Source organism: Carcharhinus amblyrhynchos, chromosome 6 (assembly GCF_965287045.1).
Source record: "Carcharhinus amblyrhynchos chromosome 6, sCarAmb.v2.hapA, whole genome shotgun sequence".
In the NCBI taxonomy this organism is placed as follows: domain Eukaryota; kingdom Metazoa; phylum Chordata; class Chondrichthyes; order Carcharhiniformes; family Carcharhinidae; genus Carcharhinus; species Carcharhinus amblyrhynchos.
In genome coordinates, this window is record NC_137329.1 from 30,439,456 (window position 1) to 30,462,602 (window position 23,147).

The 23,147-nt window shown below is 40.7% G+C and overlaps 1 protein-coding gene across 10 annotated transcripts in view; it reads left to right on the forward strand.

The window, feature by feature from the left end:
* Positions 1-518: 518 nt before the first annotated feature.
* The window catches only part of sox6 (SRY-box transcription factor 6), a 615,141-nt gene continuing 592,512 nt past the window's right edge, over positions 519-23,147 (forward strand). For 8 of the 10 annotated variants that reach the window (XM_080190144.1, XM_080190147.1, XM_080190150.1 and 5 more), the window contains exon 1: positions 1,708-1,837. The gene's annotated coding sequence lies outside the window, so the exon portion shown is untranslated. Of the gene's footprint in view, positions 655-1,707; positions 1,838-23,147 lie in introns of those variants that run through there. The other 2 variants (XM_080190145.1, XM_080190148.1) reach the window with 1 other exon arrangement.

Below are 23,147 nucleotides of genomic sequence, written 5' to 3' on the forward strand. Positions count from 1 at the left end.
AAGTTCAGCAATCGCTCTGGTCAAGCTGTTAGTAGCTGGCTGTGTTGTTGTGTGTGAATGTGTCGTGTGGGTGCAGTGTCTGGCCGCTTTTTTACCCTTTCGCCTCAATCCCTGATCTGTGTGTGTGTGTGTTCTGTATGTGTATGTGTCTCTCCCTCTCTCTCTCTCTCTCTGTGTAAATGTGCCGGTCCTGGGAGCAGCAGACATCAAGGCTGATTGCGAGAGAGTGGGGGGAGTAGTAACATCAGTGCCCTGGCCATTCACTTTCTGATGTTGCACGACGGGAAATGCTTTGAATACTTGCGACATGGCCGCTGGAATTGATCGTCAAGATTGACAGCACTAACCATCGCCTTCACTTGTTTCACAGAGAATAAGCAAGATTTTGTTTGCCGGCAAACCCCATCAGCAACTTCTGCCAGCGATCCGCCCCCCCCACCCCACTACCACCTCCCCCCCTAACCCATCCAACCACCACCCCCCCCTCTCTCTCAATGGCCTGGGGAAGCTCCAGCTGACTTTCAGCTCTTCGTGTCAGTTCTTTTGTTTTTTTTAATATATAAAAATTGGTTTCAAACTGTAAAACATAAGATTAGACACGTCTAAGGACACGGGATAGCAAGGAGCTGCGGTCTCGCCAGACTGGCTACTAAGGTAACCGGGCAAAAAAAACCCCTTGTGTTTTCGTTGGTGTATATGTGTGTATGTGTGTGTGTGTGTGTGTGTTGCTTGTTGTGTCTAGTGTCCCTTGCTCGTGTACATTTCTACGGGTTTCTACTTAAGGGCTGCACTGTGGCTGGAAGCTGGCTGTTGTCTCTCCCCCCCCACCCCCCACCCCTCACCCCCCTGTGTTGTTACGTTGTGGTTAGGGTCAGTCTGTCCGGAAGGGACAGAGTGCCGTAAGGTTGTCCTGTAACCCCCCCGCCCCCCTCATTTAACCATTTACAATGTAAAAGGAGCCGTGCGAGTTATTACAGATTTCTCTTAAACACACATGCACGGAAGAAGTCTCTCCCTCTCTCCCTCCTCACCCCATCACCAACCTCCCTTTCCCCACTGCACTGCCCCCCCACCCCACCCCACTCCCTATTCTTTCCATCCGCCACTCTTAATGCCAATCTGCACGTTACAAAAGGCGATCTCCCTCCTCCTCCTACCCCCCCCCACCCCAACCCCCCCCCCCCCCCCCTCTTTCACTGGGAATCACAAGTTTATTCTGCATTCTGGGGTAGGATAGACGGTGGAATCCACTCACACGTTCCTAGACACAAGTTCAAAAATACGATTTTTGGATAAACTGCTTTGTGTTTTTTTTAAAGTAGTAATAATGTGCGATATCATCTTAAATTAATAACATAAAGTTTGAGTTGACGCTGAACCGGCTATCTGTCTTTAAACATATTAGCAACAGTTCCCTGGTTATAAACAGGGGCGGCAATTTCGACTCTGTCCACACAGTGGTACTAGATGTTAAGCAGCGCATGTGGTTGAGTGCAGAATTAGAAAGTTGCAATCTGGACTTTAAAACGCTGTCTCATGTTCATATATTCATGATCAAAGCACTGTTTTATTCTTTTGGGTAAAAAGAATAAAGTTCGTAAAGTCGCCACTCTTGCGGTTTTGCACCCACTCTCGCCGACGTGCGAGATAATCTCATTTTTAGCCGCTTGTATCTGGGGAGGGTCATGCAAATTGATCAGGGAAGAATGCACAAGCACGTAAATGAAAATAAAGCAGGCATCCAGTGACCGACCCATAAGGAGACAATACCCAACCTTTCTATATAGCCCGCTTCCTTGGCGCGATCATCCACTTCTGTCAACTAAAAGGGCCAAACGTGAGTCGTAAAATTTACTTTGAACCAACACTGATATATTAAAAAAAATTCGGATGATAGACGCAGTACAGGACACCACGATTTCTTTTTTCAAACTGTGTGGACAGCGATTAGATGACAAAAGCTATATTGTTCAGAAAGTTTTCTGTACTTTCACGGGTTTAAACACTAATTACTTTTTTAATATTGGATTTATTTAGATTGTGTTCGCCTTGCATCATATCTCAGCTTATTTTAGTTTTAATATTGCATGCACGGGCATATATATGTATCTTCTTTTAAACTTTCCACTTTTCAATTCTAATCATTTTGGATTCTCCTTTTCTGTGCGGGGGGCCCCGCCAGCTGACGTTGTTGTTTGTGATGCGATTCAAGTACCCTTTTCTCTGAAATATTTAAGAAGGGACAGTGCTACCCGAAAGACTGCCTGTTCCGCGCATTAAGTGGCAGGAGAGGGGAAAGCGTTAACTAGTATCTCGGAATGGGACATTGCCTGTTTAACAGTCAGAAGCTCTGATGTTATCGATCTGATAACTGACCTTCCTTTCTTCACACTCTTTCAGGGCTGGGGAAAAGGGGACGAAAGGGACATTTAAAATGACAATTATTGTTGTGCCTGTCTTAGTGACGGGGTGGTGGTGGGGGATGTATGTGGGGAGGGGGGGAGGCGGTGGTAGAAAAAGAGAGTGAATGTGAAAGCTGTCTGGGGAAAAGAGATTAGCTCTTTCTGACTCCTAGGTCTGGGGTGTTTCCCAAAATATTGAGTCAAAACTTTCGCCAGAAATAAAAAAAAGAGAACTCGCGCGTGTTGAGCGGAGATAAGCAGCGTGTTTAACCACACCACATCTGTTTATTGTAAGGTTTTAGAAGTGATCTGTAATATAACATCTCTCCCATTTGTATAACATAACGCACACGCCGCTTTCAGAATTTAAGCTAATGTGTTTAAGAATTGCCTTCTTCGAGTCATTTTGCATAATAATCAAAACGCCTATAGTGATAGAGCTATATCTTTCTGTACATAGCGTAAATGAATGTTTTTCTCTTTGTGAAATGCGCTTATGATTCATAAATGGAAGTTATTAGATGAACATGGCGTTGAAATTAGCCTAGTAAATTGTTAAACACATTGAACATGTTAGTAATTTCATCAGATATAAAAAATACATATATAAACACACACATATATATGTATCTACATGTGTCTGCTGAAATGATTGAAAATTTATTCCGAATAAGTAACCCCTTGCATTATAAACCCCACAGAAAATATTTACATGGCGCATTTACTAAACAATCCTCCTGTTAAAAACATCTTTAAAAAACACATTTAGTCATGATTGTTTTCACATGATTTCTTTGTTTAGCAATCAATTAAGAGAATTGATTTTATGAACCGTTTCCCTAAATTGTTGAGGCATACTTAATAACCATTCTTCGTTGTGCATAATGCAAGTAAGTCTGTAAGGCTGTTTGTAAAACAATACCCTCGCTAGTCCCAGTGTTAGGGAAAAGTTGATCTGGTAATGGTATTTTGTTTTGAACAGCTGTCTGACTTGTTGCTTGCTGTTAAAGTAACTTCCCTCATAAGGTATGGTGGCACTGAAGCTGAAAGGAGGTCCAAATGGCACATTTATAATTAGATTGCAAATTCAGCAGATTGTACCCATACTACAAGGCTAAACTGCAATGTCTAGGATCTCAATAGAGGCGTCTTAAAAAGAGACTCCACTCAGTCTTAGGTTATTCTCTTTTCACATTCTTCAACATCTACGGTCAAACGCTGTGAACAGCAAGGACAGTTGATTAAGACAGTATATATTTCATATAATAAACACCTACGGAGGAGCTACGGAGACTAAAGTTTGTAGCAGGAGTGTGATATTTAAGTTGTTGACTGACATAGATTATGTCACTATGATATGGCGTTGGTTTAGTTTATGGTATTGTAATGGAGATTGCAACTTTGAATTGCAGGATCATATATTTAGAATCTACACATGCTTTGCCAAAGAAGAATGAATTTCTTCTCAATATACCATACTTCTTCTGGTGAAGTTCTATTAATTTTATTTTACAATTTGAAGTTTTATTGTGTGACAGAAGGAATACCTGCTGGGTATTAGAATAACTAATAAAAGGAAGTGCCAGCAAAGTTAGACATTAATAGCAAAGGAACAGCTACAAAACTAAAATACACAGTGAACAATTTAGAAATGATTTTAATTCTCCCAATGGACGCTTGAGTTGTATTGATTACTGCCTGACTACCGTCCTGTTCAATCAAGGTCTTTTTTCAGGTAATAACCTGGGTTTCGCATATCATTCTAACCGGGGTTCCTACAGATTTTGTTACTTGAACTGTGATCATTTGCAACTCAAGCTGGATTTCAAAATCTCTTACATAGCGACCCTGGGCCAAACAGCGGAGTATAAATATTGTTTAAAAGAAAAGGAAACACAGTGCACCCATTTTGAATGAGGTGAACTGCAACAACATCATTACTGTTTTGTCCCAGGAACGTGTCTAATTTAAAGCACAAATTGAACTTAATGAGAATATGAATCAAAGGCAAAATTGGAGAGAGAGAGAGAGAGAGGGACCATCAGCAAGGCGCAGTTTAATATCTTCGTCGTATTTTACATGAAATGTTGAATAATTTAAAGGTGATGGGAATTAAAAGGACAGTAACCTTTTGAAGTTGGAAAGTTAGAAGAAAGCTGCTGAAGATATTCATTATTAACTAGCAGGACACAAACCAAAGTCCCCTTTGTTTTTTGATTTCTGTAAATATGTCGACCTAATCATTTGCTAATGTCTATAGCTTCTGGATCAGGGCAGAGACGGTGCATTAATTGGGTTATAAAGGCGCATTTAGTTAAAAAGAACTGCGATTCACAAATGAGCATACCGCTCCAACTATTTGTTTGATTATTTATTACGATTGAAGGTGAGTACTTTCACTAACAGCCACACGGCGAGAGCTGGATTTGGTTAAAATGTTTCAATAACATTTTCAAATAATTAATGTCAATTGACTGGGCCTAGTAAACTTATAAATTAAAATAAGCAAATTATACTTAATTTTATAGAGGGCAGATGCGGGTGAGGGCAACTTATTCAAAATTTAAGAAAGCTTCGCCCAGGTGTGACTCTAAAATTCAATGTCACCACTGAGCTGAACAGATCATGTCCCCCTTCATGTCCACCGGCATTCCTAGGGTTAATTGCTTTTCTGCACCGCTAGAAAATAAAGCCGGGACCCGGCATAATCCAAGCCATTGTGGGTTCATTTTACTCCAGTTAATTCAGGTCAGACGGGTAGCTCTGCGAGTTGCTCTTTGCGGTGTTTACTTTTCAAATATTTTCATAGTTTGAAATATTTCACCCAAGCTGTACAATCGGGGTCCACAGTTCTCCTCCGGCACCTCCTCCCAAATTCCACCCATAGCCTGAATGGACACCACCACCACCACCCTCACGCCTCCCCACCCCCCACCCCCCCGCCAATTTGGAAAATATCCGAGCCTACTCATATCACAGGCTACTTTAAGAATCACAGGTATTGCGCAGCTAGTTAATAATCCCCTTTGACGGGAATAGGTGGGCCCCACCTCTGTGCATCCTGAACTATCTGCATCTGCTCGTTCCCAGACTCACTCCTCTCCCTTGCGTTATAACTGGACAGGGGTGAGGGTAACAGGCACGGCGACTTTTGTAATCTCATCAGTTAAGGGATGGGAGGGAGAACGAGGGAAAAGATAAAAGGGAGAAGAAAAAGGAGTTGAAACAAAAAGGATAAAGGGAGTAGTCAGCATCTTGATGGACATCAAAAAACAGGGGGGAAAAGACAACCCGAGGACACGAAAATAATAATAAAAAAGATTAATTTAATTAAAATAGAAAATAGATAAAATCATTAAATGTACCACGGAGAAAGAAGATGATTCCCTTTCTGGGAAATGTTGTTCAATTGTAATGGAAATATGTTCAGATCAAAGGGGAATTGACAGCAAGAGTGGGTTGTGGGGCTGGGGGAGGTTAGGGCTGGGGGTGGCTGACAGTAGCTCACACTTCCTATCACAGCGGCTACAAGTCAAAGCAGCGGAGAGAGTGGGTCTGAAAGGAGAGTGTGGTGCCGGGGCTGCTCAATTTCAAACCTCGTGCCGTTCACTGCAATTTAGCCTCGCTTCGTCTGAGACCCAAACACAAAGCTGGGCCAACTCAAGTTCCATCACTGTACATGCAAAAATACTGTTGGAATACAAAGTTGCATTTGCCCCCCGCCCCCTTAGAAAAAATACACGAATACACTATTATTTGAAACCCTTTTTTCAAAAAAAAAGAACACAAAATAAGCATTCTTATCTAATGCTTGTGCGATCTTAAGGGAGAGTTGGTGAATCTTCGGCGATTTCCCACTCCTTCTGGACTTGCCGAATGCTCAGGAGAAGGGTGTGATTTTTGTTGTGCCAAGATTCAGTTTTACTCCACGCCACCGATCCGTTCATTCTGCGAAGCATCAGAAGCTGCAAGTCTGGGAGTAGTAGCAGGCAGCAGAGCTGTTGAAAACACTCCCCTGTGTGTGTTAGGGAAATAGTCAAGGCGACTCTCCCCTGTTACCTTCTCCAGAACCAGGTCATAAGTTTGGAAAAGTGCACCTAGACCGAATTCAAACCGACCCCGTCAAAGGTGCAAATATTTTAGGAGTTGATAACAAATAATTTGATTCCCTTTTGCCAGAAGATTCGGCTAAAAGCATACACATTTTGTCACTCGTGTTTAAAGACATATAAAAGTTCATAATACAATATTAATATTGTATTTTAGGAACAGCACCAGTTACTTGCCTTTTTTTTGTAAAGATTTTTTCTCTTAATGTGAAAACGCTCTGACGCCTAACGATACGATCAAACCTACAAGACTTATTGCTAGACTGTAATCAAAAGCAATCATCAGTTATATGTAACTCAAGTTGCTTCTATTCTACTTAATGGTTTGACATTTTTGTTAAACAGTTGAAATACAGTTAGAGCAACCTTGACTTCATTAGCATGTGGAAGTAATTATTTGCTGACAAATCATATTTCTTATTAAACATGCAATGCTCAAGTTTGTAACAGAAGACTAATCATAAGCAAAAACATTAGGTGCACAAACGGAATAATGTTTAATTATTTGCACTCTAGGGAGAGAGTGCCCATTTCTGAAGATGATTTTCTATATGTGTGTGTATTCTTGACATGATGCAAATATGCTTCCATAATCCTCAGAGAGTTCAATAGTAATTAACAGACAGATCCCAAGGCTGCACCTTGTGCACACAGTCATACAGCTGCACTTAAAAAAAAACCTGCCGTGTTTAGGTAGCATTTAACACTTATGCCTTATTTAATCTGTAATCCAATAGAATATATTGAGTTCATCGAGGGGCACGATATATATCACCCAGCTATTGACTACATTTGAGGGCTCTCACTGCCAACTATTGAGGCAGTGGTTGCAGAATGATTCGGAGTGTGTTGTATTATACCTTGATTTGCAGGCTGGTGGGTGGGTATTATTGCACACCTGAGGTCAATTCCATAACATAGGGGCCAAAGATACAGCTTAAAGACAGAAAGTTGTGGTCACTATTAACTGGACTGAATGTTTGTTTTGAGTTGGGGATTTTTTAAACTGGTAAAGACTCCAACCAGTGATTTATAGCAATGAGTAGCCTCTGGTTTCTTTTTGCTCATAGAATTCATCCCCTGCCAAATATTATCTGTTGATGTTAAGAGACAGTGGTGAAAACCATTTTTTTCCTGACAGGGAATAAGTCTTTCGCTGTCCTGATTAGCTTTTTGATCCGAGAATCTAGCAGAATGAAATATAGTGATCATTGCTGTCACTGGGATTTTAGCAGAGCATAATGATAGTTGCAGAGGATTTTCCACAGGATTTTCATTTGAATTGCGAAATCCTCGGTGGTACTATAATTATAAATTTTGCTCTTCTAACCAGGTTACATTTGGAAAGAAATGGATGGGGCTCTTTAACTCCGGGGTACAACACTAATGGATATAGGTCAGTTCTTGGAGATTGGAGTAATTTCAGGTGATCAGCTAAGTATATCAGACAAAAAGCATATTGGTGCAACATTGGATTATTTTGGTTCAAACCTGATTTTTCTATTTGCATATTGGTATCAAGTAAGCAGGTGACAACACAAGTGATCTTATAAACCAAATGCATTTCATGCCTTACAAATTCCTGGTCATTGGAAAAATATTTCTAAGGAAGTCTAGTGCAATATGACATCCAAGGATGGTGAATGTATCTTGCAGATGGCTACGTCTGATAACTCATTAAGTAACAGTGAGTTATGGTGACTGCCATGAGTGTGACACAGATTGCACCCAAGAGCACATTCTCATGTTCTGGTTCGAGTAGATGGCAGTTGAGTGACAACTCCCCTCCATTTCCATAGATAACTCAAGAAGAAGTTTGTTTTTTTAGATACCAGTCAACTCAATTATCTCACTAAATACGTGAATGATGGTAGGCAGTTTGATCATGAAGAGTATCGCTGAATCTGATCTTCTTTTCATTCAGTGTCCAGATGTTCATTGTCCAGTAGGGGTCACGGGGTAGGTACCAGCAGTGATAACTCTCGAGTTATCTATGGAAGTGGAGGGGAGTTGTCACTCAACTGCCATCTACTAGAACCAGAACATGAGAATGTGCTCTTGGGTGCAATCTGTGTCACACTCACGGCAGTCAAAGAACAAACAAAAACAGTCTGGGAAACAGGCCCTTCGGCCCAACGAGTCACCATAACTCACTCATGACTGTTACTTAATGAGTTAGCAGATGTAGCCATCTGCAAGATACATTCACCATCCTTGGATGTCATATTGCACTAGACTTCCTTAGAAATATAACTCACTAAGATCAAGCCCAAGAGCAAGCGTAATGTAATTTCTTGTCAGCTTGGATCTTATTTGTCTCTCTTGTGTGGACCATGAATTAGATTCAATGTGAATTTGGTTTATGGAGCAAGCAAAGAGATGGACTCGGATCTGCCTGGTCCACTCAGTCCAAAGCAGTGGGTCTGTAACTTTAAAAATGGAGTAAGAATTTTTAAAACTTAAATTAAGAATTTTAAATTAAGTGAGAAATGAGAGCATATGAAGGATCTGATGGGGAACACCCCAAACTATGCCTTAGTGCTTGCTTGAACATTCTGGCGATGAGGCATTCTGCCAAATGATTTTGTCAGTAGGGAACCATCCATCAGGATCTACTGTAACCTTTTCCCATGGAGCCTGATGGGCTTGTGGTCAAAGTCAACACAAACTTCTCCATGAGGGACATATGGTTTGGCAATGTTCAACCGCCTGGAGTGTTCCATGGCAACATGGCCAGACCCATCCTTCACAACACTGGGGACGGGTAGAAACTCAGCATGTGTGTGACATTTGATGGTTGTCTATTGAGGGCCTACACACAGCTTGATGCAGCTGCATACAAAAATGGCCAACAGGATAAAGATGGATACATTTCTTCCTCCTCTATCCAGAGCTTTATACATGGTGACCTTGCAGACACAATACATCATGAACCTTCAGATAAAGTAGAAGGTGGTTTGGGCAGCTACTATGACCCAGGATCAGGATACAGGCCACACCTGCACCATGTACAGCAACACTGAGAGCAACTCAAGCCTGATGACCAGGTTCCTATCCACAACGGAGAGGGAGCGTCACCCCAACATGCCCAGTTTTTGCCTTACCTTGGCTATATGTTCCTCCCAGTTTTGGTGCATGTCCTATCCTCTCCAAATCTTATTCTCAGATCATTTAGGCAGTCTGGTCTGACAGTGTAGGGAACAAAGGATTGGTCAGTCCAGTTTCCAAAGTACATGGCTTTGTTCTTGCCACAATTTTCCTTGGCTCCCGAGGCCAATTTGAACTGCTTACATATACGCATCAGTCTACACACCAACAGCAGATCTGAACAGAAGACTGCATGCACAGAGAAGCTTTCACCTGCATGCCTACACTGCTGGGAGATGAGGAGAGTCATTCTATCCCTCCTCGACTGATCAAAAGACTGAAAAGAAAATTGGGAAATATTTGGACAGCAAAAGAATGTTTTGCTTCTGAGCAACACAATCTCAATGCTGGACCTCTATATAACTATGGTTTACTGCAGGTCCCCCAGAAATACTTCAATTTGCCATGAGGGAACCATCATTCTTCTTATGTCTGAATCCTTCCTGATGGACCTGGATAAAGGTGCTGTGCAGCACATAAACAGGACGGAGGGAGATGGCAGCCCTGTTCAAATTTCAAATTCAATTGGAAAGCTTTCTGATTCCTACCCATTTCTTCTAACTGCACCATTGATATTTCTGTAGAGCAGTTGGATCCAAATGTGGAGTTTTTCCCCAAAGCCCATTCTGGAGAGCACACCCAGCAAGTAAGTGTGTGATATTCTATATCAGGGACACTTTCCCCTGGTCCAGGCTGATGAGGCCAGTGCCCACCCCCCACCCACACAAAGGCAATTGTGTCCCTGAGAAGCGAGTGCAAGGCTATCAGAGATCTTCCTGCGGGTACAGAACAGGCTGCATTAGGGTGGATTACTAACCCCAGAGCAGATGGACATTGCCTGATTGGACAGAATTTTGTAGCCCACTTTCGGCAATGAAATGGTGCGCTGATTTCTAATTTCCTCCCTTACCCCCTTATGTTTGTAGAAGAGGGTAATGATGCCTTTCCTCATGGATTCTGACCTGCTACTGGCTTGATGCAGACGCTCATACACTTCCAGTAGGTCTGGGTCAATCCAGTCCAAAGAGTCAAACAGAGCTCAGCCGGTAAGCTGTCGTTTCTGGGAGTTTTACTTGATGGCCTTTGGCAACTCAACTAGAATTAAAGCTTTGTCAAGGCTCTCCTCCTCACTGTCATCTAAGACTTGTACAATAGAAGACAGGTACAGCTGGGAGATCATGCCGCCTATGGGCTTTACAAACAATTTGGCATAAAAGGATTTGCTGATCCTCAATATGTCAGACTGTAATGACTTTACCAAGTTGTCTTCCTCCTTCAAGCTGCTGATCACAGCTACCTCTTTGTGTACCTTTTGGAAGAAGAAATGTGAACGCATCTCATCTGGCTCCATGTAATGGACTCTGGACCAGAAGGTGACCCTGGAGATCTCTGAGGCAAAGAGTGAGGCTTGCTGGCTCCTCGCTTCATGGAGGTCCTTCTTGACAGCAAATTCCATTAACCGCAGCAGGAGCAGATTTTGCTGAAATTGGGACATTTCCCCCTGAAGTCTCTGCACCACGGCACGCTGCACTCAGTACGGCTGTGGTGGGCAAAAGACTGTCCTGTACCTCCTTCTGGAATGTGGTTTTGCAAAGAAGGTCTGGATAGAGATGCAGTGGTTTTTGCCGAGGTTCATCCGAATACCATTTCATGGTGCAGGACTCTGGGCTGTTCTCAGGGACACACAATGAAAGAAATATGAAGTGTTGCTGGAGGATAATCAACTTAGAGTAAGAGACTCTTTGGTCTGTCCGAAACTTGTTGGTCTTCCAGTATAAGGAGTTGTCCACAGTTGTGTTTTGCAGACTGTCAAATTCCAAGATCTTGGACCACATGCTACGAAATACACTAAAGATAGGAGCAGCCATTACAGAGGCACAATTGGGAAAAGCAACTGTCTGAAGCTTTTCAGTCATGAGGAACTGGAAACTGTGAAAAGTTCCTCAGGCTGTATCTGACATTGAATGTATATTGGAAATCTCACACGTATCACAGTTATATTGAAGCACCTCCAAGTGCACATGCCCTATGCAGAATACTATTGCACTTTTCATAATGACATTTTTGAAATGTTTCAGAATGTCCTATTAGAAAGGAAAATTGAGGGATGAGAGTTTTCTTTCCCCCTTTCCCCCTCCCTACCGCAGGCCACATTGGTAATTGTAGAATTCTCTGACTGCTCCAGCTAAGGATCAGAATAGTCAGGCCTGCAACTGAACTTTGGATACCAGTCCAATGCAGCTGTAAATAGTCCATTTACCCAGAGGCATTAGGAAACTGGAAATTACTTTTTAATAAACTTGCAATAATGATGTCAACATTATTAATCATTCAGTGCGAACATCATCATGCATTAATGCCACGAAGAGATTGATGGCTAAAAACTCTCAGATTGATTGAAAATATTATTATACATAACAGTCTATGCAAGTTGTGAAAATAACAGATATGTAGGAATGATCTGAAAGTAGCAGAATGGGTTCTAAATATGGTTATAAGCTGCAATGCAGATTACAACATTGCTTGAGTCCTGTTGGACGCCTTGCAGTTGGTCAGAGTAACTTTGCTAATAAGCTACCTTGTGCCTGCACATTGTAACTCTCCTCTTAACTCTCTGAATCCTCCCACCTCCCTTGCTATATCTCTCCCACTGCCATAAAAAAAGTCTCTTTAACCACACCATTAATCAGCTCCTCTAACGTTTCTCTCAACCTCTATTTACTTCTGAATTTCCCCCCCTTGTGAAACACTTTGGAATATTCTTCTCCATTAATAGTGCAGCACTGGGGCAAATTATAGTTACAAAGGTCGCATACACGTGAGAAATAATTGGCACCCCATTTTCCAATCTATACAGAATGAAATTATTGGATGTCTGTCAAATTTTAATTAACCAATGAACTTAATGTAACCATCTCCACAGCAGTATAAATGCCTTAACATATGCCAATGTGTTCGAAAGGAATTCCCATTGATCTCCAACAGATTGACTGGGCCTTGTAGGTAATAATCACATAAAAAGTTGTTATGACATGGCTGATAAGATTTGGTTAAGGCCTTGCCCCTGTCATGCAAGTTAGCATGTAATAAGTGCCCTGCTAATGGGCTACTTATCATTACTTAAACATGTGTGCTAAAGGGACTGCCTGAGTGATCCCACCCATACAATGTCACATCTTGTGCATCCACATAAATACTTGACACCTTAACATTAGAATGCATTGAACTATATCATTAAAATGAATTGGATACTGCTCTATTCTGTAAAACCGGATACCTGGACCAGTATTAACATAAAATCAGTGCCATTTAAAAATTCTGTCACCTGTAATGATAGAAGTAATATTTATGATTAATGCCATTGTACTGACAGGATCCCATGACTTCTTGTGGGATACAAAAGTACTTCAACACACATTCAGGCTTTATGCAGTCAAGACCCTAGGTTGCTATAATATTTTGTCCCGTCAACAGCTTTAGGTTATTCTTTCAAAGAGAAATAACCTCTCTGGTTGTTGGGTCAGTTAAGTGATGTTTGCCGTCAAGTTCCTGGCTTCAGCTGTGCAGAGAGCAAAAAATATTGCGCATAAGTGAACATTGGTTTGCACTTCTCCTAAAGACTTAATACCTCTGACCAAACTGTCTGGAAAATTGTAAAGTATTGAAATATAACTATACACCAGAAACTTATGCTGTTAGAGGTTAGTGTGTGAACCTTTTGTATATTTATATGAAAATCACAGATGAGTTCTCTCTGGTTTCCTGGTCAATACTTAACCTCCAACTAATTAGGAAAGTAGAGGTTATCTCATTGCTGTCTGTGGGACCTTGCTGTGCGCAAATTGGCTACTGTGATTTCTTCAGTAATGCCTACCTTTCAAAAACATACTAAATCATCTGCAAAGCACTTTGGGATGTGCTGAGGTCTTGAAAAGCACTTTTTAAGAAAACGGAAATTTATTTTTCTTTCTAATTTTATTCATTTCAGTGTCAGTAGGGCAGAGTCTCCAACTGACTTTTCTTTAATGTTAAAATATTATGGGTTTTTGGGTGCAGGCTTGGTTTGATTTGGTTTACTTTTGTCTCATGTGTTAGGATACAGTGAAAGGTATTGTTTCTTGCGTGCTATACAGACAAAGCATACTGTTCATAGAGAACATAGGGGAAAAGGAAAGAAGGTGCAAAATATAGTGTTGCAGTTACAGATAGGGTGAAGAGAAAGATCAGCTTACTGTATGATCGATCCATTCAAAAGTTTGCTGGCAGCAGGGAAGAATGAGTGAACCTCTGTGCACACTCAGACACGCAAAGAGCTGTTTTCATTTTTTGTTCTGATTAGAGAACAAAATGAAACTGGCGGTATAACCCACATCTATTGATCTCTCATTATTCAGTTCAGGTTTCAAACTGGTACCCACAAAGGAAGAAATAATTTTGTACATAAAATCAAACAGAAAATTAAGTCTTCAAGTGTGCAAAACTGGAACAAGAAAAAAAAGTCCTATTTGTGTGCTAGTTTGACAATCTGACATGTGTACTGAATTGGAGTAGAGAATTGTGTAAACATTCGGAGAGTGTTTTCAGTTCAGATCTCAGTATGGTGTCGCCTGGACAATTTGCCACTGGCAGCATCCAGGTTGTACTCTTGTCACTGTCGACAATGTAAAGAATGTAAACTGCATGCCTCTTGCAGGGTCTGGGAACCAAATACCCGTGCGTCACCAGAACTGCCATTAGAGACAGGATAAAATTCAACGTTATCTCCATATTGAACCTCCAAGTAAGCCGCGCAGTGAAAGCCCAAGCAGGGAACACAGCGCTCATTGGTCTTGTCTTTCGTTTTGAGTGCAATTTTCATGTCAACTTTAACCACACCATAAAAAAAAACAGCAATACTAAACTGTCCTAGAGTGCAACCACAAGTGTAAACAGAGGGCGAAGGCTCACAGACATTGTTCTAAGTACCAACTGAATCTGTCAGTGATTTATTTCACAGGAACATATTCTGAAACTAACACTGTTTCATGGGGGCAGACCATGCCTCTTTGGCATTAGGGGAGCTCAATTTATCTATAACAATTCAGCTATTAAATAAAGTTTAAATGTTTCCCTTTACCACAGTAAAGGCCTAGCTTTCAGTCTACAGTTCCAACGAACAGAAACACCGTTTGTGCTTTTATTATTTTCACTGTTTCTTCTTTTACTTTTTGTGAATCCACGGAAGGCATTAGGTAATCGTTATTACAGCCGAGTTCTGACAAATATACAGCTAACATGCAAAGGCATTGTTAGCTGCATTTTAGTGTTGAGAGTGAAGCCTGGTGTTCTTTACTCGCATCAGGTATGTGTTTATCTGTGGCTGACTGTGCTATGTATCAGTTTGCATAGTTTTAAAAATTTAATGTTTAGGTCTGGAATGTTAAAAACTGTGCAGACCAATACTTCACACCTTAAAAAGGCAAAGCCTTGCTATGGTATTTTATCCTGTTGCTGCCTTTTGAAAGCAGTAGAATTCAATGTTTTGCAGGCATTGGAATGCCATTTGCTTTATTAAATTTACCGTAAGAGCTAGCTCTAATGCTAAAATAATAAAAACAGACCCATTTTCCTCATAAATCCTATCTAAAAATATAATTGTGCCTGTTGGAGCTTTGCACCACGTGATGAAATGATATACTGTATCTAATCTACATATCTTTGTATGTCTCTAGAAGCTAATAAATTCCTTCAGCAATAAGATTTTTTTAATCGTGTAAAATGCACTCTCCTTCTTCATGGGTATTCTACCCACCATAATGTTAAATAATTCTATTAGCAGATAGTTCATTACAATAACAGGGGTGGCTGTGCTGGCAGCCCTGTATCAAGAGTCCTACATTCTAAAAGCTCAACTACAGTTAGTACTCTTGATCCATTCTCAGCCCCCCTAACATCACATAGAGTCTGATATTCCTTTCAAGTAAAAATGCAACATGTCATGGCAAGAGTTTAATTTTGTTCAACTGAATATTTATTGATTTTTCAAAAAGTAATCTTCGAAGCTAATTTTAAAGCGATGTATTCAAGTTGTCCTTTTTTTTCCTTAAATATTTCAGTTGTGTTTTCGTTCATAAATTTAAAAAGAAACTTTGACATATTTCTCGTGCATGTGAGCCATATCATCTATTAAATGTTGTGGTTTAAAAAATAGTTTTGTTAAAAAAAAAGTCCACAGGGTCAGCACTTGTGTAAACTTCTGTGAAGAGGCAGTTGTCTCTGACCATTATAATGAGGATAATGGAGGAAATATATTATAGCAGTTAACATTTCAGAACATCAAATCAGGCAGAGACAGACGCAAGTGATGATATTGCACAGATACAGTATTGGGAGATTATTCCTGCTGCGGTGGTTTAAAGCTGAGAGGAATAATGTGGCTAAAACATCCTGATCTATTTAAACATGACACTCTGGAAAAGAAAATTATGCCTTTTTCATGTGCACAGTTGAGTGGTTGAGATGGGGCTGTTACCTGGATTTCATTTCAGTGTTACCAGGTTTTGATGCCAGCCTATCACGGGTTCAAATAATTTACTTTCCAACTGCTGTTTAAATGCACCAAAATAATCCAAAAATGCTTTCCCCTCAAAAAAAAATGGATAAATCAAATTCTATAGTTTCATGTCTTCAGCTGAATGCTAGAATCTTTAAAATGTTACAATAATTTGCAATGATATTTATTGCTTCATATTTAGCTAGTATACGTACATATATATATATCTTCATAATTTCAAAACATAGATTTTGTTTTAAGCTCATCGTAATATGTATATTAAGCACCAACAGTGTAAAATCTATTTTAAATTCAGTCTATTTAGGCTGGAACTAAAGCTGGGCGTAGTTTTGACCTTCGATTTATAGTAATGTTGGTTGCAATGCAAAAAAGAGCAGAAGATCTCACTGGGAAGCAAAGTTCTATTTTTGCTCTCGGTGTTAGCCACGGTTTATAATTATTTTGTGCAGGAGGAGAGTTCTTGATATATTTTATTTTCCATTTAACAGTGCGTATGAATGAGTTGAGAGTCTTTCTTTTCCCCTATGCCATCCCAAACCACTTTTCTATTTTTTTTGGCCTTAATCTATTTAATCCAAGGCAAGACGTCAATAATTATCTTATTTCTCTCATTTTAATTATTTTACCTTTTATCAACGATAAGTGGACAGACATCATCTGATAATACGCACAAAGCTGGAAAAAGAAAGTTGGGGTAAAAGAAAAAAAAATCAGGTGACCAAAAGTGAAGCCAAGTATCCCACACCAGCTTGACATTCTCCCACCCACACATAATTGCAACATTAATTTCCGAGTCTGGACAGGAAGGGTTGAAAATACCTCTGCTACAGCTGCTGGTGCAGAATCTGCACTTGTGTCAGCAAACGGGTCAAACTGCGTTGGCGCAAACAGTGTTGGCGTTGTTGTGCCAAGCCAAATATTTTGTCCAGTGGGTCTTCAAGTGAAATGGGAAATTTTAATTGAAAAGGAAAATTTCTCTTTTTTTTAGCCAAAATGTATGGTGGTTTAGTGACTAGTAGGTAATTAAGAGCATATATTTTTGGTTAACTCCTCCAAGACGAGTGCAGCTGACTTCCCTGAGAACCTAAACACAAACAAAGACCTTTTGTTGTAGCCACACTGAATGGAAATCAAAACTGCTTCACCCAAATTTTCCGTTTTCTCTCATCATTTATCGACAGCAGTAACTCACATTTGGGTACAGATCCAAACCTTCTGGTTTCTTGTCCACATCTGATGCCAGAGAGTGGGCTTATTTTAACTTTCCGTGGGGATGAGGAACAAGTAATTGTCAACTGGTCGCTCATTGTATAGCCTGTTGATTCGACTTAAATGGAAATTAAAATTGGGTGAGGATTATAACAGGCAACTATTTCACAGTTGTCCATCCCTGCTCTCCACACACACCCCTCCAACACAAACTTAAAATGACCTCCCAGTGAATGTTAGCAGGTTATTTGACAATAACACTTACATATTTGAATTCCATGCCATCACTTGCTGAAATTCATGGACCCCATTGTCCAACAGGAGTCACTAGATAGCTATCAAGAGTGAAAATCCCTCCAGGTTTATCTTTACCTTGGAGATGGGTATGGCATCCTATTATTGCACTGGCTTTAATATCATTCATTCTTATTCCACCATGGCAATTTATGAAATTGATTTCAGTAAATCTGCTAATTTATGTATCAGCGCCAGAACAATGAATGCTGCTGAGGCAGCAAATGTCTTCAGGGAAGGGAAGCTCCACACCTTGCCTGGTTTTGTCTATACATGACTCCAGTCCCACACTACACAGCTGACTTTTGAATCCCCTCGGGGTAACTTAGTGACGGACAATCAATGTTTCCCAGCAACAAATTAAAAATAGTTCTGGAGACCAATTGTGAGTAGCAGGGATCAAAGCTGGGGTATTTCTCATTGTTACCATAGCAAATGGCGTACCAACATTTGGAGCTTTCAAGATAGACTCAGACCAAACAATCTAAGCTTTTGCAATTTTTCCACTGCCTAGGGTTAGATGCAGAACATGATCTCCTTAAATGGCCTTGAAGGAAAGCCCAATAACTTTATGGCTGACATGATGACCTCATTGTTTTGCTACTTCTACCTATTGTAAATTAATTGCTTTAAATCACTGCTTTAAGTTGTAAACATGACTGCATGCGGGGCAGAGTGTAAGAAGTTTCCCATTGCATATGCCTGTGTTACACCTGACCTGGGAGATTCTGACGCTGACACAGGATGATTGAAACCTTTAAAGTGCAAAATGTTCCACTCAGCATGGGACATAATCTGAGCGATGCATTGGAAATACTTGTGCTGCGATTAGTTTAATGGCTTGCTGCAAGTCCGATTTTCCCTGCTGACTGCATAGGTTTCAGACTGAGCTTCAAGGTTAGAGGCTGCAAGGAACTTCTTGAGTGCTTAATTCACCAACATGGCTCCTTCACCTTTCAAAAGCGTGTCTTTGTATTTGTATGACAAAATCACAACCCAGACACCTTGTTGGCAAATCTGCCCATTTGGATTGCAAGGTGGATTTGATGCTTCTGGATACTATTGTGCACATAGAATCTACAAGTAGACAGCTGGTACAAAAATGCATTTGTTTGGATATTCTAGTTAGTGCCTTGCTTGGGTGGCATGGTGGCGCAGTGGTTAGCACTGCTGCATCACAGTGTATGGGACTCATGTTCAATTCCTGCCTTGGGTGATTGTCTGTTGGGAGCTTGCATGTTTTCCCCATGTCTGCGTAGGTTTCCTCCAAGTGTTGCAGTTTCCTCCCACACTCCAGGGATATGCAATTAGGTTGATTGGCCATGCTAAATTGCCCCTTAGAGTTAGGGGGTCTAGCACGGTGAATATGTTACAGGGAAAGGTCTTGGGATGGATTGTTGTCATTGCAGGCTTGATGGGCTGAATGGCTTCCTTCTACCCTATAGGCATTCTATTATTGTATGCTTGACGTTAGTAATTCTTTTTCAATATGGGTTTATTGCAAGGCTGCCAATTTCAGTCTTAAATGATGTGGCTACTGCTAATGCCCAGCCATTGAATGGGATGCTTCATTTGAGATAGCTATGATGACAGTTGATTGCTTTATTTATTAGCACTGAAGGTGACCATGCAAAATAGATGGTTTGCCAAACAGAGTTTGAGCATGATTGGCTCCCAAACCTGGTTAAAATTGATCTCTGTCTGCAGCACCAGTTGTACATTCATTGATGCAGACATTGGCCCCTGTGGTAGTACAGAAACTGAACAAAGGGACTCTATAGAGGCATGTCAAAATAAAAAAAAGACCTTCATCAAAGACCACCCAAAACAAAAGTAATTGTTGGAGGAAAGAGAGAAAGCAGCGAAACCACCTGGTTTATTGAAAGAGAATACAGAAAGCGTACTTGTGTATTCCTGTTCAAGTCATGGACATCAAAAAGTCAACAGGTTTGGATATGAGTTGGCAGCATCAACAAGTAAGAACGCTTTCCACATTTCAGTAAGGTTCCATATTTTGTGACCAGGTGTCAGGACACAATTCTGATTTATCTTTCATGAAGCAGATAAGGATCACTGTACCTACAGCTGTGTGAGTGGACTGTTTGGGATGGAACGCATTTGCATATCAAACAGCCACATGTGCACAGCAGTACAGTAATTAAAATGCAGTGGTTTGGGCTGTCTGTACTGGCAGTGAGGCCGAGTGTTGTTGAAAGTGAGTGCAGTGTGCAGGCGGTTATGCTGCTGCATTTCTCTCCAAATACACTTATAATTTTCTACAAACATTAATGCCAATCCACGCTCTTCTGTGGCTGACTTGCTTACAATCCAAAACCATTCCGAGTTGAAAGTATTTTTCTCTATCAACCCTCTCATTGTGGGTTTGTGCATTGACTATTTTTATTCTGCTTGTTTGTATTTCCTTTCGCTAAAATGAAAATGAGACCCTTTTCTGTTTGTGTTGAAAGAGTTGTTTCTTTTGCACTTGATTTATTCCCCTTGAATTTCCCCCTCCCCATTTAGAAAGTACCCGTTGTGTTATCCAATTACTGTTACTGGTGTATGGTCTGATATCATTGCTATTATAAACAGTCTGTGTCAGACCTACTGGATGAAGGAAATCACTTCTTGGTTACTTCTTGAAGAAAGGATTTAAATGTTATATTTAGTGACATGAATTACATCTATTTGAAGGGCACTAACTGTGCAAGATTTAAAAATAAACAAATAAAAACACCACATACATAATATATAAATATGGTTTTCTGTTTTTATCCAGATGCTTTATTTTTATTAAGTTTTCTTTAAAAGTCAGTTCATGTCTCATATTACTAAAAATGAATTCACTGTGGTGCACCCATCAAATTGTACTTAAAACTTGCAAAGTGATTGTTTTCGAAGTGCTTAACAAAAATTCATTGCGCAATGTCTCTTGTTTCAACAAAGTGATTCCCAACTGAATCACTGTTATAATTAGCAGAGGAGTTTAATCTGTGGCAAGAACTGCTCTGTGTAGTTCCCTTAGTGCGTGGTCATGACTGCCGGCTGTATGTTCCATGTGTTAGCAAATTAGTTTCAGGATTTTTGCCTTCATCTTTTGATCTACTCTCCCTCAATGCTTTCTCCACCCTTAGGTAAAGTTTACTTCTTGCTCCTCACTCCATTTGCTCCACCCATGGTACTCATTCTTTCAGGGAATTCCCCCTTCCATACGTCTTCCTTTAATTTCTTCCTTGCCACTTACCTCCAAGCTTTTGAAACCACCTGGATCCTCTTCCTTTGGTTTGAGTTGTTATCCAACTCCCCCAGTTCCATGTTCCTTCTTTTTTTTCCTCTTGCTTGGTGTCTGTCATTTTCCTGACATATTTTAATAGGAGGAGCTCGAAGAAATGTGAGTTGTTGCTATTAAGACTTGCCCTAACTCTAATAACTAATGTTGTAAACAAATAGTAAATATTTTTTGCTGACTAGAATGATTTAAAGGATGTGTGCAGAGGAATACAACATAGTGCAGTGGCTTATTCTGGGGGCACGGTGGCACAGTGGTTAGCACTGTGCTAAAGACCCAGATTTGATTTCCAGCTTGGGTCATTGTCTGTGTGGAGTCTGCACTTCTCCCTGTGCCTGCGTTGGTTTTCTCCGAGTGCTCTGGTTTCCTCCCACAGTCCAAAAGATGTGTTGGTTAGGTGCATTGGCCATGCTAAATTCTCCCTCAGGGTACCCAAAAAGATACCGGAATCTAGTGACTAGGGGATTTTCATAGAAAGTTCATTGAAATGTTAATGTAAGCATACTTAATAAATAAACTTTAACTTATTCTTTATCTGTATCTGAACTAGGAGTGCTTGATGCCTCAAAATGTCCTACTTCCCAATATTGCTATCCTTGTATGTGTAAAATTCAGAGAAAATAACCAACTAACTCTTCTGTGCAGACCTTCTCACAGAAAATGGGGACACTTTGATTCTGGCTGGGTTTGAAGTGTGTAGTGATAATTGCATTGTAATGCTACCTGTAGGAGATAATTCCTTGGTGGTGCGGTGGCACAGTGATTAACACTGTCGCCTCACAAAGCCAGGGACCCAGGTTCCATTCCTGGTTTGGGTTTGTCCGTGCAGAGTCTGCCCATTCTCCCTGAGTCTGTGTGGGTTTCCTCCAGGTGCTCCGGTTTCCTTGTACAGATTAAAAGACGTGCTGGTTAGGTGCATTGGCCATACTAAATTCTCCCTCAATGTACTGGAACAGGTGCCAGAGTGTGGCGACTAGGGGATTTTCACAGTAACTTCATTGCAGTGCTAAGGTAAGCCTATCTGCAACACTAATAAATAAACTTTAAAAAATCATCCTTTGAAAGGATGTTTTATAAATATAATTTTTTGAAATAATACCAAATCTCTTACATGGAATGATTCAAGTAACATTTTTACGACACTGTGCCTAATACTGGAACTAGCAATGATAAATACTGTCAGATCCTCAGCACCATTATGCATCTGTAGCTGAACTGCTTTCTTGTCTGCCCAAATGCAAGAGGAATTCAGATTTCCTGAACTAAATTTAATAAGTGTTTTGCTTCTCTTAAAGGGAATTTGTTGATGCCTATTGTTGTTCCAATTCAATTTTCTTGAGCAACGGCAGTGCTGGTGACAGGGGGGGTCAGAAGAAGTTTGTTAACCTGTTCTCATATCCTCATGGTTGCGAAGAGGCGGCGTGACAATAAAACCTTACCTTCAAAAATTGCTTTTCATGTGGAACCTTCACACACCTTACTGAGGAGACTAGAAGAGTCTGCAGAAGAGACTCTTTAGAGTTCTAGGCACTGCCCCTGGCATTGCCAGGGAACTGTCTCCAAAGGCAACACTTGGGCAGTGCCAGGGCAGTTCCTAGGTAGTGCCAGGTGCACAGGGAAAGGGATGTTCTATTTCTGCTTTTGTACACCGGGCTGGCCTTTATAAATGGCACCCCAGTCTTTACAAAGATGGTTGCTGGCCCTGCCCCCTCAGCATGACACTACGGGCTTGCCCCTTGGACCTCTTTTTTCAGAGCTCCTAACGCTATGGTAGAGAAAGCTGCCATTGGGGCCCACAGCCTCAATGTCACCCTTGCCACACTCTGCAAAACAAAAGGGAAAATTCCACCCACTGTACACATTTCATCGAAATCAATTTTGCCGAAGTTTTGCCTGAATGCTTGAATGTTGAGTTTCTGGGAGCAGAAGGAGATCTCTCCAAGTCAAATCAGGTAAAGCTGGACTAAAGAATGGATGGTCCATGAGGATCAAGAGAACATGGTGGATGTCGTAAACCACTCACCTTTGTTGTTTGTGGAAGTGAATAGTCTCATCACACAATTAAAAGTATTTATTGAGTGAAAGTGCCCTGGTGCAACTAATCAATTGCTCCATTGCTAAATACAATGGCCGAGTGAAGCCAA